This window comes from Pseudorca crassidens, chromosome 18 (genome assembly GCF_039906515.1).
Source record: "Pseudorca crassidens isolate mPseCra1 chromosome 18, mPseCra1.hap1, whole genome shotgun sequence".
Classification (NCBI taxonomy): domain Eukaryota; kingdom Metazoa; phylum Chordata; class Mammalia; order Artiodactyla; family Delphinidae; genus Pseudorca; species Pseudorca crassidens.
This window is the reverse complement of record NC_090313.1, coordinates 13507629-13520247: the sequence shown is the minus strand read 5'-3', so window position 1 is coordinate 13520247 and position 12619 is coordinate 13507629.

Genomic DNA, 12619 nt, shown 5'->3' with positions numbered 1-12619 from the left:
AATCAGGGAGCTGTGCTTTGTAACTAAAACAAAACAAAGATACAAGAAACTCTTCTCATTCACTCATACCTCTCGTATTCATTGTATAATTTTTTTTAATTACAAACTTTTTTTCCCCCTCAATCATACATAACTGATTTCTCAGCGTTTACTTGAAAGCAGGACAATAGTGATTGTGACCTCTAGGACCTCCCAAAGCCACCTATGGCCATGGCTTGGGGCCAGGTGGGAAGGACAGGAAAGAAGCCCCAGGGCCAGGGGCAGGATTGGCTGGGATACTGGAACCAGCTGGGGAACAAGGACAGATGCTTCTTGGGACTCAAGGGAGAGTCTTTTCAAGGGTAAGTCCTGGCGGGAGTCCGAGAGGGAGAAATATGATAGTAAGAAGTGGAAAACCCTAAAATAATGGCTGGCCCTCTCATTCTTACTTGAAGGAATTCCAAAGAGGAGCAAAGGAACACATCTTTTCTTTTTGTTTTATTCTATCTGCGGAGTTCCTGCAGGATGACTGCGTCTTCTTTTTTTCTTCCTACAAAGCTTTGTCAACCTCAGTTCTGAACAAATATCGTCTGACATATTAGCACATCAGTAGCTTAGAAAAATATAATTAAAGGTAACATGTACTAGAACTGAATGATACAGATACCCTAGTCATTCACTTTTAATTACATTTGGATGGATCTTTTGTTGCCATGGAAACTCTCTATGCTTAGGAAATTTGAGAGGCAGGGATCTCCTCCAAATTTCACAGTTCTGTATCTTAGAGAAATTTCTCGTTCTATTTATGAGTTTAGAAGATATTCTGCAACTTTCCATTAGGATAAAAGGCAAACTTATCTATTGTCAGTTGCTCAGAGCAGTTAACTTAAAAGGCATTGTTTGCTTTTCATTGTTACAAATTTCATTGCTGCAAACATTGCTATAAATTCTATATGGAACTATTTTCTTTATTGTCTGTAGGTTGGTTGATTCATTAAACTTGTATGTCCAAAATGGCAGCCACTAGCCACATTCACATGTAGCTATTTAAATTTATGTTAGATACAATTAAATATTCAATAAAATGGAAATATAATTCTTCAGTGGTATTGCTAGTATTTCAAGTCCCACTAGCCACATTTTAAGTGCTCATAGCCTTAGGTAGTTAGTGGCTGTGTATTAGCATAGATATAGAGCATTTCAATCATCACAGACATTTCTATTCAACAGCACTACATTAGAATAAAAATTGCTTGCATCAGATCTATTCAATTTTCTTTGCTCAGAAACAAGAGACTTAAAACATATGCAAAGCTAGTTTATGGGTGTGCAAACTGTGTCGTCATAAACGGTCTTGCACTTAAGGAGGACCCCATGTATGGCTTAATGCTCTGTTCTCACAATCTTGAAATTAATAATTTTAATAACTTTGACCGAGGGACTTCACATTTAGGCACTGGACTCCTCTCAAAATATATAGCCAGTCCTGCACATAAGAGATGGCGCTTGGATGTTGAGTTCTTGGTTTCCCTTCCCTTGTAACAGGTTTTTTTCAACCTCCTCTCCTATAATCTTTAAGACTGAGGAAAAACATTTGGCACATGGGATAAAATTTAGGTGCCTGGAATCCTTTAGGCCATCTCATCAGAGACCCTCATCAGGGATTCAGTTTAAAGAATGTCTGTTCCCAGGAATTCCAGAAGCCTACAGTTGTGTCCTGGCACCTTCACTATTAAGGGAAAATTGAGTTCTCTTTTGAACAGGTGTTTTCTAACAAGGATTCTCAGTTGCCCACAGTGGAATTCCTTTCCATTCAACAGCCTTGCCAGGGCTCATGTTTAAGCTTTAGCCTGATTCGTTTTATTCACCATTCGTTCATTCCTTTATTCTCACTGTCATTCATTCAGCAAACACGAAGCATCTTTTATATACAGGACACCGTTACGGCTCTGAATAAAAAAATTATATGGCACAAACCTACTGCTACCATCTGGTAAATTACGTGCTGCAATTAACCCAACATTAAGGATAGATTCAGGAGGACAGTAAAATCAAAAGCAGCCTGAGTATCATCAAGGGTTTATTAGCTACTGTCCATGTTTCCATGGTCACATTACAACAAGAACAATAAAAAGAGAGTAATGTAGCAACAATTCTGACTGATTCGTGTATTGTGTTATGAAGGGGAAAGTTTTCTTCCAAACCAAATTTTGGTTAATTTTTTTTTTTTAAATAGGTACAGTGTACCTGCCAAAAAAAGAAAAAAATAGCACAGATAAAAGCAGTGTTAGTAATAGCAATACAGTAAATACTAAAGTCATTTTCACTTACTTTGGGAATTCATTGCATGAGGTGCTTTTCTGAAAATTCTGATTGCTTATTATGTTTGAATTAAGCTAACATTCACATTGATGCTGCATTCCGTGAGCTTACGTGATTCAAGTGTGTACCAAATGGCAGAGAGAAGGCAGTTATGTGATTAAACCGGCCAACAAAAATTTGCAAAGCCAGAAACACTCATACTGAGAACTGAACTGTCATTAAAAGTATTTTTCTCTCCTTTCTATACCTTGGAAAATTGTACCACAAAATTGACTAGGAAATAAGGGAAAACAGAATACAAAGTAGAAAAATTAGGAAAAAAAGGGGGGTGAAGTTATTATCCACAGTGTACGCCAGATGGTCCTGTACTTCTGAAAGCTGAGTTCTTCCTACCTGATTCTGAGTTCAGGATATAAGAACAGCCAGAACCAAGTGCTTTTGGTCCTCAGCAGAAATCACTGGGTTCTAGGGCACTGAAGTGGGATGGATGGTAGACTTTCATCTCAAGGGATTTTTCCTTATTGGCTCCAAGTTTGACTTTCTCTAGTCCTAGTCTGGAAAACTATACATTCTAGTGGGAGGTGAAAAGAACATGTGTAATGGAAAATAATGGCGTGTGAGATAAATCTTATTAGGAAAAGCTGATTATAATCTTACCTCAGAAGACTGAGATGCTTAAGGAAATGAATCGAATTTTAAAGTTAATTAGGGGGGCTTCCGTAGTGGCGCAGTTGTTAAGAATCCACTTGCCAATACAGAGGACGCGGGTTCAAGCCCTGGTGGTCCGGGAAGATTCCACATGCTGCAGAGCAACTAAGCCCATGTGCCACAACTACTGAGCCTGCACTCTAGAGCCCGCAAGCCACAACTACTGAGCCTGTGTACCACAACTACTGAAGCCCACGTGCCTAGAGCCCGTGCTCTGCAACAAGAGAAGCCACCACAATGAGAAGCCTGAGTACCACAACGAAGAGTAGCCCCCGCTTGCCGCAATTAGAGAAAGCCCACGCTCAGCAATGAAGACCCAACGCAGCCAAAAATATAAATAAATAAATTTATTTTAAAAAATAAGTTAATTAGGCATTAATATATTGCATCATTTGTTGAAAATCCTCCTAAAAAGTATGTGTTTAATTTCAGAGTTAAAGTAGCAGCAAGTTTTGGAGTCCATGTACCTGTTTCCAAGTCCCCATTAAACAGCCCATGAAAATACTAAAAATTGACAAAATGCCAAAGTCAAGGTAGGATTTCTACTAACTGCATTATTCCTATATTTTACTATCGTTTAAAACATACACACACACCCTCACACACACATCTACATTAACTTAAAGGCAAAATACTAGAAATAATTTCAGTATCGTAAAGGACAAAAGTGATGTTCCTTATAATTATCATGTCATCAATATTTAGCACTGTTCTAGAAGTTTTGCCTAATTCATTGAAACAAGGAAAAGATAGAGATAAGAAATAGAAATTAAGAGAGGAAAATATTGCAGATACACAATTGTTTATTTGGAAAACCTTAGAAAATCAAATAGAAAACTATTATAACTAAAAAGGAACACAAATAAATGTACACAAATCAATGCTAACTACACTCAATTAAAATATAGCAAAGAAAAGCTCCTGTTCATTTTGGAAAAAAAAAAGCAAATAAAAACACCTTAACAAGAGAGGTGAAGAAGCTACATTGGAGGGAACCACAAAATTAAATAAGACACCTAAGGACATGATGCTGCTGGTAGATCCAGTATTCTTAAGATGCTATTTTTCTTGAATTTACTGTATACCCTTAATGCAACATCAAACTGCCAATTATGAGGGAACTGATAAAATGATTGTATATAGTTCATCTGAAAAATAAATGGAAAGGAAGCGATCAGAACATTTTAATAATGTAGAGAAATGTTGGTGGGCTGGATCTTGGGTGCCTGATCTTAAAGTGTGTGATGAAAAATAAATAAAGAAAATTTTATATACACTTCAGAGTCAGACCTGATTGAAGCTGTACCAACTACTTCTAGCCGGGTTATCTTAGGCAAGGGCTAAACTTTTCTTTTCTTTTCTTTTCTTTTCCTCCTGGCTGCCCACTTGGCATGTGGGATCTTAGTTCCCCAACCAGGGATCGAACCCACGCCCCCTGCAGTGGAAGCGCAGAGTCTTAACCCCTAGACAGCCAGGGAAGTCCCAAGGGGCTAAACTTTTCTAAGACAATTTCTTCATCTAGAAAATCATTATAGTTATATATATAATGTATTTATGTATAAATAGATAGTCATTATATATTATATATTACATTATATAGTCTATATTTATATATAATTTATATTTAATATAAATATATATTATTATATGAAGTGTGATTAGAATTAAGAGATAATTTTATCTCTTAGCACAATACCTGCTACATTTTTACTGTTATTATATAGACAACAGAACCTTTAGGGAAATGTGTTCCGTGAATCAAAAGAGGGTCATTTTTCAAACCTGATAAAGCAAATAATTAGAATGAAGCCATATTATGAATCTTTACGGGCTACAGTAGTACCCACTGCCGGTACTGGTGTGATAGGTGGATCCTGGAGTGAAAAATGGTGTGAAGTTACTGTAGAGTAATCTAACAATACTTCTCAAGACCTTCAAACATGTTTCTACCCTTTGACCCAATAATTGTATTTCTAGGAATCTAACACAAATATATTAATTACCTCATCATAAATAACAATTCAAATATTCAACAGAGAAACTATAAAGTAATATAGGATATACTCAGGAGAATATTTTAGGTTATGTATATTTATGCAAGTAAAGATTACAAATGACATGGTAAAATGCTCACAGCAGAATAAAGAATGCATATGTTGAACTTCTTTATGTTTTTCTGTGTTTTCTAAATATTCTACAATAAGCACTTAGAAATATGTGTCACTTTTAAACAATTTTTATTTTATATTGGAGTATAGTTGATTTACAATGTTGTGTTAGTTTCAGGTGTACAGCAAAGTGATTCAGTTACACATACACATGTATCTATTCATTTTCAAGTTCTTTTCCCATTTAGGTTATTACAGAACAGCAGCATTCAATATACAGTAGGTCCTTGTTATCTATTTTAAATATAGCAGTGTGTATATGTCAATCCCCAAAAAAACATATCTAAGAGAACAGTTAAGCTGCTGTAAATCAAGAAATTAAAGTATAAGATTTGAACTTTCTTTAAATGGAATAAAATGTATAAGTCTACTTCCCTGTGTTAGTATTGTTTAATTAGCAATTAATATTTTGGCATTGATTTGAGTTATTTAAAAGCCTTGGAGTTATCTCTGAAAACATTAATCATTCTATAATATTTATAATATTAAAGAGTAGAATATTAGACCTCATATGTTTTTTTGTTTTGTTTTTTAATATACTTTTTTTATTTTGGCTGCATCAGGTCTTAGCTGCAGCACGTGGGATCTTCGCTGCGGCATGAGTTTTTTTTTTTAGTTGCAGCATGCACACGTCTTAGTTGCGGCATGCAGACTTCTTAGTTGCAGCATGCAGACCCTTAGTTGCAGCATGCATGCGGGATCTAGTTCCCCAACCAGGGATCGAACCCAGGTCCCCTGCATTGGGAGCATGGAGTGTTACCCACTGGACCACCAGGGAAGTCCCTAGACACCTCATATGTTTTAGGAGAAGTATAGAATACTCTCTGGAATTGTGTGTGTATATATATATATATATATATATATATATATATATACTTATATTTTAATTGCTATTAATGGCGTTACCCTTCTTGTAATTTTTCTCTTTCTCTTAAAAAAGAAATTCAATTTAAAAAATGAGGATCACAGGTATTTGGATTCTTGTTAATGGAGATTCTCTATATAATGAAAATCACAGAGTACCTATATTCTGTACTACTAAGGAAATGAACATGGCCCTTGGGACATGGCAAATCTTGGTAAAAATTCTAATTTACTCACTTGCTATCTGTAGGTCTTGACTTTGTCCAAATTATTTCACCTCTACCAACTTCAGTAATCGAAACTAAACAGTGGGGACAATTTTAAGAGTTGTTTTGAGATAATTCCTGACACACCTGTGGCTAGGATTAAAAATCCAGGCTCTGCCCCAGAGAACTAAAGTTAGGGGACAACATTTTAAATAAAAAATAGAAAACAATGTGCAATTTTAAAATGTGCTGTATTTAGAAGATAAGAGCATACTCTTACAGCAGCACAGAAAAAACTAAGTTTAGGACAGAGTTAGCAGAAACAAATGGCTAAAACTGGAATAACAGACCAGAGGGTGTGTTTGAAGCTAGATTCGCTAGTTTGGTTTCTTGGGGGGACAGCCCCACCCTACCTTGCTCCTCCCCTTTTCTCCTTTATATCAAGGAGAGTTAGAAATTGTTTTGTGTTTTTTGTGGTTTTTTGAATTTTATTTTATTTATTTTTTTATACAGTAGGTTCTTATTAGTTATCCATTTTATACATATTAGTGTATACATGTCAATCCCAATCTCCCAATTCATCACACCACCACCACCCTCCCCCTGCCACTTTCCCCCCTTGGTGTCCATATGTTTGTTCTCTAATAAATTGAATTTTCTTGTAATTTGAATATTCTGATTCACTGATATTACAATAAGTACCAAAGACAGCTTACACATTCCCTAATAACTACAACATTTTAATAAAATATACTTCATCTGAAACTGCTCTGAACATAATCATAGACTGGGAATCATAGATGTATCTGAACCTCTGTAGATTCAAACCTTAGCTCAAGATCTTACAGTGCCTCAGGTTGTCCATTTAAACATCATTTATACATACAGTAAATAAAAGCCTGATTATTTTCACTTTACGGCTTTCTGTCTACTTTTTACGCACTTTTTGAATAGGAGTCTGTGACAACAGGTGTTATAATTATAGCTATGGAAAAAGATAAATTACAGTACATTGGGAGTCTCTTGTATTGGACCAGGAGCAAATTGGGGCAGATTTTGTGTGGATATACATAGAGGACTTAGATATTAAAAATGGCTACGTTTAGAGAGTTGTCTTGGAAAGTGAATAAAAATTAAATACTGTGGCATTTCTATTTTGGTTATTAGTATTGTAAACGTACACACTGACCTTTTGAAAGTCAGAAATTACCAGGGCCTAGACAAATAAATGGAACATAGCAGAACATATTTTAAATCCAACCCCATTGTCTTTAAAGTATTTGAAAAAAATAAAAAGCAGCTAGAGAGAGAACTCAAGAGGAAAAAATAGAAAATAATTAATATAAATAAAATATTCAAAAGTCTATAAAGAAATTAATTTTAAGCAGGAGATTCAATATGAAAAGCACATTTTGGGGTTTCCCTGGTGGCACAATAGTTAAGAACCCACCTGCCAACACAGGGAACACAGGTTCAAGCCCTGGTCCAGGAAGATCCCACATGCTGTGAAGCAACTAAGCCCATGTGCCACAACTACTGAGGCTGCGCTCTAGAGCCCGTGAGCCACAACTACTGAGCCTGCGTGCTACAACCACTGAAGCCCACATGCCTAGAGCCTGTGCTCTGAAACAAGAGAAGTCACTGAGAAGCCTGAAGTCACATGAGAAGCCTGTGCACCACAAGGAAGAATAGCACCCACTTGCTGCAACTAGAGAAAGCCTGTGTGCAACAACAAAGACCCAACACAGCCAAAAATAAATAAATAAAAATTTTTTAGAAAATTAAAATTTTCTTTTAATTAAAATTAAAAAATTTTAAAAAAGAAAAGCACATTTCTGTTTGGCACTCATCTTTCTGACTTTTTTGACCCTGGACAGAGGGACAATGTTGATAGAAGAGAAGCTAAAACATTGACTGCTGGCATGTGGATGTATGTTTTTGTCCAAGGTTGTGTGAGTTAATCATATTGGGAGAAGAAAAGAGATAGCATTTGGTTCTGTCAGAAAGAGCTGTAGAGTTTGCAAAATAGTGGGCCTGGACAATGAAAACATTGGCTCAGTGGTAGAAGGTGGAGACCATAAAACCAAAATATCCAAGTGTCGAACGAGATTTGAGAGGCCTTGTTTATTAGAATGAAACTGAGCAGGACTCTGCCGAGCTTTCCCAATGACAGATGCCTTGATGTCCCCCGCTTATTGTTGATTGGGAAAAGAGGCTATGGAAATAAACTGTACCACCTAGGTCTTCCCTGAGTTCCAAAGAGCAAGTTTAATCAGAGAAGTGAGAAAATGTAGAAAAAAAGGAAAGCAGTCAAGCAAGACAAAATAATAATAGTTTAGCTATAAAACAAGGTCAAGGACTTTTAGTTCCTCCTCAAGGGCTATCGATAATATCCTGAGCCATATCCTTGCATTATTTTGCAGATACTAAAGCCCACACCAGGTGGAAGAAGTTAACTGCATGCAGACCACTGGCATGTAGACCCCAGACAGGTTGGACCCAGAAGGTGGATGATTGAGATTCCCAGCACATCACCCTGTTACCTCACCATCAGCCAATCAAAGAATTGCACACAAGCTGATCAGGTACCCTGCAACCCACACCCCTAAACTTGCCCTTAAAACCCCTTCCCTGAAAGCGGTCATGTCTTTTGAGCATGAAGCTGCCCATTCTCCTTGCTTGGCACCCTGCAATAAATTCTACACTTTCCTTCACCACAACTGGATGTCAACAGATTGGCTTTGCTGAGCATCAGGTAAGCAGATCCAAGTTCAATTCAGTAAAAGAGGTAGTTGCTAATTAATCAAGCCACCGTTGTGCCCTGCCCTAGCTGAATGATTTCTCAGAAGCCATTTCCAACCTCTCTTAGAATTCAGCTCCAAACATTAGAAGAATAACTGCCAGCCTAATTTTTGCAACATGCTGGACACGTATCTCAAGAATTATCTGCTAAAAAAAAAAAAAAAGAATTATCTGCTAAAAATCAATCAATCTGAATTCACTTTACTTTTAAACAGAAATGGTACGTATCACTTTAAAGAGTGGAAGAATGTATCAGAAAATGAAACATTTTAGAAAAACCCATCACCCAGTTGCCCTCTTGCTGATGACAGAGCATTCTCACCTTTTTAAGGCATTGTTAAACCTTGGTAAATTCTACTTTTCTTTATCCTTAAGCATTATACTTAGTATCATACTTAGTTACCTTAAGACTTGAAGGTAACCTAGAGATCAGCTCTTCCAAACCCTCAGTTTTATCCATGAGGATACTGAAGCCAAAAGTTTACAACTGCCTAAGACCCACAGATGTTTCACAGAGCCAAAAATCATACAGCAAACTTCTTCCTTTTCCTATACTCTCTATTTCAAATAATAGAGGAAGCATTCTCTTAGTAACCTTAACTCTTTTACTTATCCCCAAATTATATCACCCCCATCTGTCCATCCATCCATCCATCCATTAATCCATCCACCTATTTATCCATCAAATGTTTATTTGGCATTGACTATGTAAAGATACTAAGTTAGGCCCTTTGGATATAAAGATTAAGTAGAATACAGTCTCTGCTCTCCAGACCTTGGACAAGAGGGAAGAGTAGTCCCAGAGTTCCAGGTAAGCCAAGCATGACCCACTATCAGTCCCTTTGGTAGAAGCAGGAAATTTCACTTCTATGAGAAAACAAGGGTGGAAGCGAAATGGATCAAGGTTAGTTAGATTACAAGTGTTGACTTCAACTTTCTACAAGGTGTTCCCAAACCAAGCAAGTGAGAAATGTTGTCATGAAATTTTAACTGTATTTTCTGCATGTCTTACGACTTGATTTATAAACTAATTATTTTTGCTGACATCCTTTCACTTTCTTAGAGATATTCTTACTTCTTATATGTACCTACCTATATGGCCTTCAACAGTCTACCCCTTCATCCTGGGGCTCCCAATTCTCAACTTAAAGTTGAAAAAGAAGCATAAACACTTGAGAATTTTCTTACTTGTTTTAGACACTATTCGAACATGATTAGTGTTAAGTTGTGTGTCTAATTTATGATATGCTCCACAAGGATACTCTCTATTGCAACGGTAAACTTTTTAAAAATTAAAACATCTTTAGTTCTCATTACAAAAACAGTACAGGTTCATTGTAGAAAAAGCAGTCAGAAGCCCTTTTCTCCTGATTTCAAGCACTGTATATTGAAACTCCATTTGTGCTGCCAGAAGACTCTTCCGGAACAGAGGTGCTAAGGATGTGATTTTTTTTTGAATTTTATTTATTTTTTTATACAGCAGGTTCTTATTAGTTATCTATTTTATACATATTAGTGTATACATGTCAATCTCAGTCCCCCAATTCATCCCACCACCACCACCACCCCACCACCCCACCATTTTCCCCCCCTGGTGTAAGGACATGTGATTTTCTATTTACTCTCGTGTCAAGGGAATCTACAGAAAGAACTTAATGGTCTTGATGGAAAAAGCCTGAGTAACTCACAGCTTGACTGTAGCTCGCTGCCTTGTGCTCAGGGAGCTGAGAGAAGGCCAAGCTTACAGCTCAATTTTCTCAAGTGGCTTGATTTTAAATTAAATGTAGTTGTGAGGACATCTGACTCCCAGCCTGAGCTATAGATTTCTGTAGCACTTTTATGAAGGTGGGGACTGGGTTTTTCTTGTTCAGAGCCGCAGTCTCTCATAGCTAGCGTGATGCGAGACACACAGTGAAGATGGGCACATTCTACTCCCGCTGACTGAGAGGTGAATTAAACTAGGATATTATGGCCCAATACAAAAATCTCTGCAAAGCACAGCAGGTCATTGTACCTTACAATGGGTCCTTTTATTTTTTTTTTAAAAGGTGCCTCTGGAGTGAGGGGTCTTCCAAGCGTAACCAAGCGGATTCCAACACAAAAGATAGCAAGGAGAATGTCTCCTTCAATAGCCATAATAGCTAATGCCTATCATACTTTACGATGTACCAGGCACTGTTCTAAACATTTTACAAATATTAGCCAATGGAATTCTCACAGCAGCTCCTATGTTAGAGATGAGGAAACAGAGACCCACAATGCTTAAGCCATGTTACTTACAGTCACATCACCGGTGTGTTCTGAAAGTCACATCATACAGAGCTAAGTCTAGAGTCTATCCTTAATCACCTTAATCATCACACAGACTACCTCTTTAAAGGGTACTTGGTGCTAAGTTCTTCCCAGTAAACTGAACTCTGTAAGTTGTTTTCAGAAACTGTTCTAGGATCTGCCTTCACTGACTGGGGTCTACAAAGCTGCTTGAGAACGGTTTGGCTCTAAGATTCAGGGTCATTGAGTTGCTGAGGATCATAACCTCGGCCTCATGAGCAGAAACTCCTGGGGCTGTTTGATACATGGTCACGTTCACAGCCCTGTAGACTGGCTAACCATGAGTCAACCCTACAGATCTCCATGACATCTCGGTTGAGGCTTGTGCTTGACTTCTCTTGCTGGAGAAAACTGCATTCAAGAGGACCCAATGTTCGGATGATTTAATAATTAGGGATATGTTGACTGAAAGAAAAATATACAACCTAAAATTTAAGAATTATGTTTTTGGTTTCTTTTTGGCCATGGCTTGCAGAATCTTAGTTCCTCAACCAGGGGCTGAACCCAGGCCCCAGCAGTGAAAGCATAGCGTCCTAACCACTGGACCGCCACAGCATTCCTGAGAATTATGGTTTATTGGGTTGGCCAAAAAGTTCATTTGGGTTTTTCCATAAGTTGTTATGGAAGAACCCGAACGAAATTTTTGGCCAGCCCAATATTGGGCAGACTTTCTGAGGACCCCAAGCCCAGGACACAGCCTCTCAGACAGCTCTGAGGGACTCATCCGAAGAGGTAAGGGAGGAACCAGGATATATAGGAGTTTTGCAACAAAGACCAGGTAGTTGGAGCATCAAAAGATTACTGTTAATTAAAGAAAACCAGACATCTCAAGTGTGAATTTAGCGCTTATCTACGTATGGGGAGATGCATGAGTCTGGGCTCCTGGAAATCATTCCTTTGATATGCACCTTCGCTATCTAGGGTCAGTACCCTGTCCTTCCCCATCCTGAGTTCCCTCAGGCTCACCATCGGGGGCAGCACAGTGGCTGATGGCTTGATGGCCACAGCATCCTTTGTTTTCTGATATGGCAAGCAACATTTTTTATCCACAGATGCTTATTGGAGGGAGGTTTTCTAAGACGCTTCTAGAAGTCCCTCCACAGCCTTTCTGCTCCCTGCCAGAGGGTACAGTAATCGTGCAGCCAAGAGCCCGAATCTGTTGCGTCAGTCAGGGTCCCCACAGGCACAGACGGCACCAGCAAATCAGGACAGTCCAGGAAGGGCTTATTGTAAAGTGAC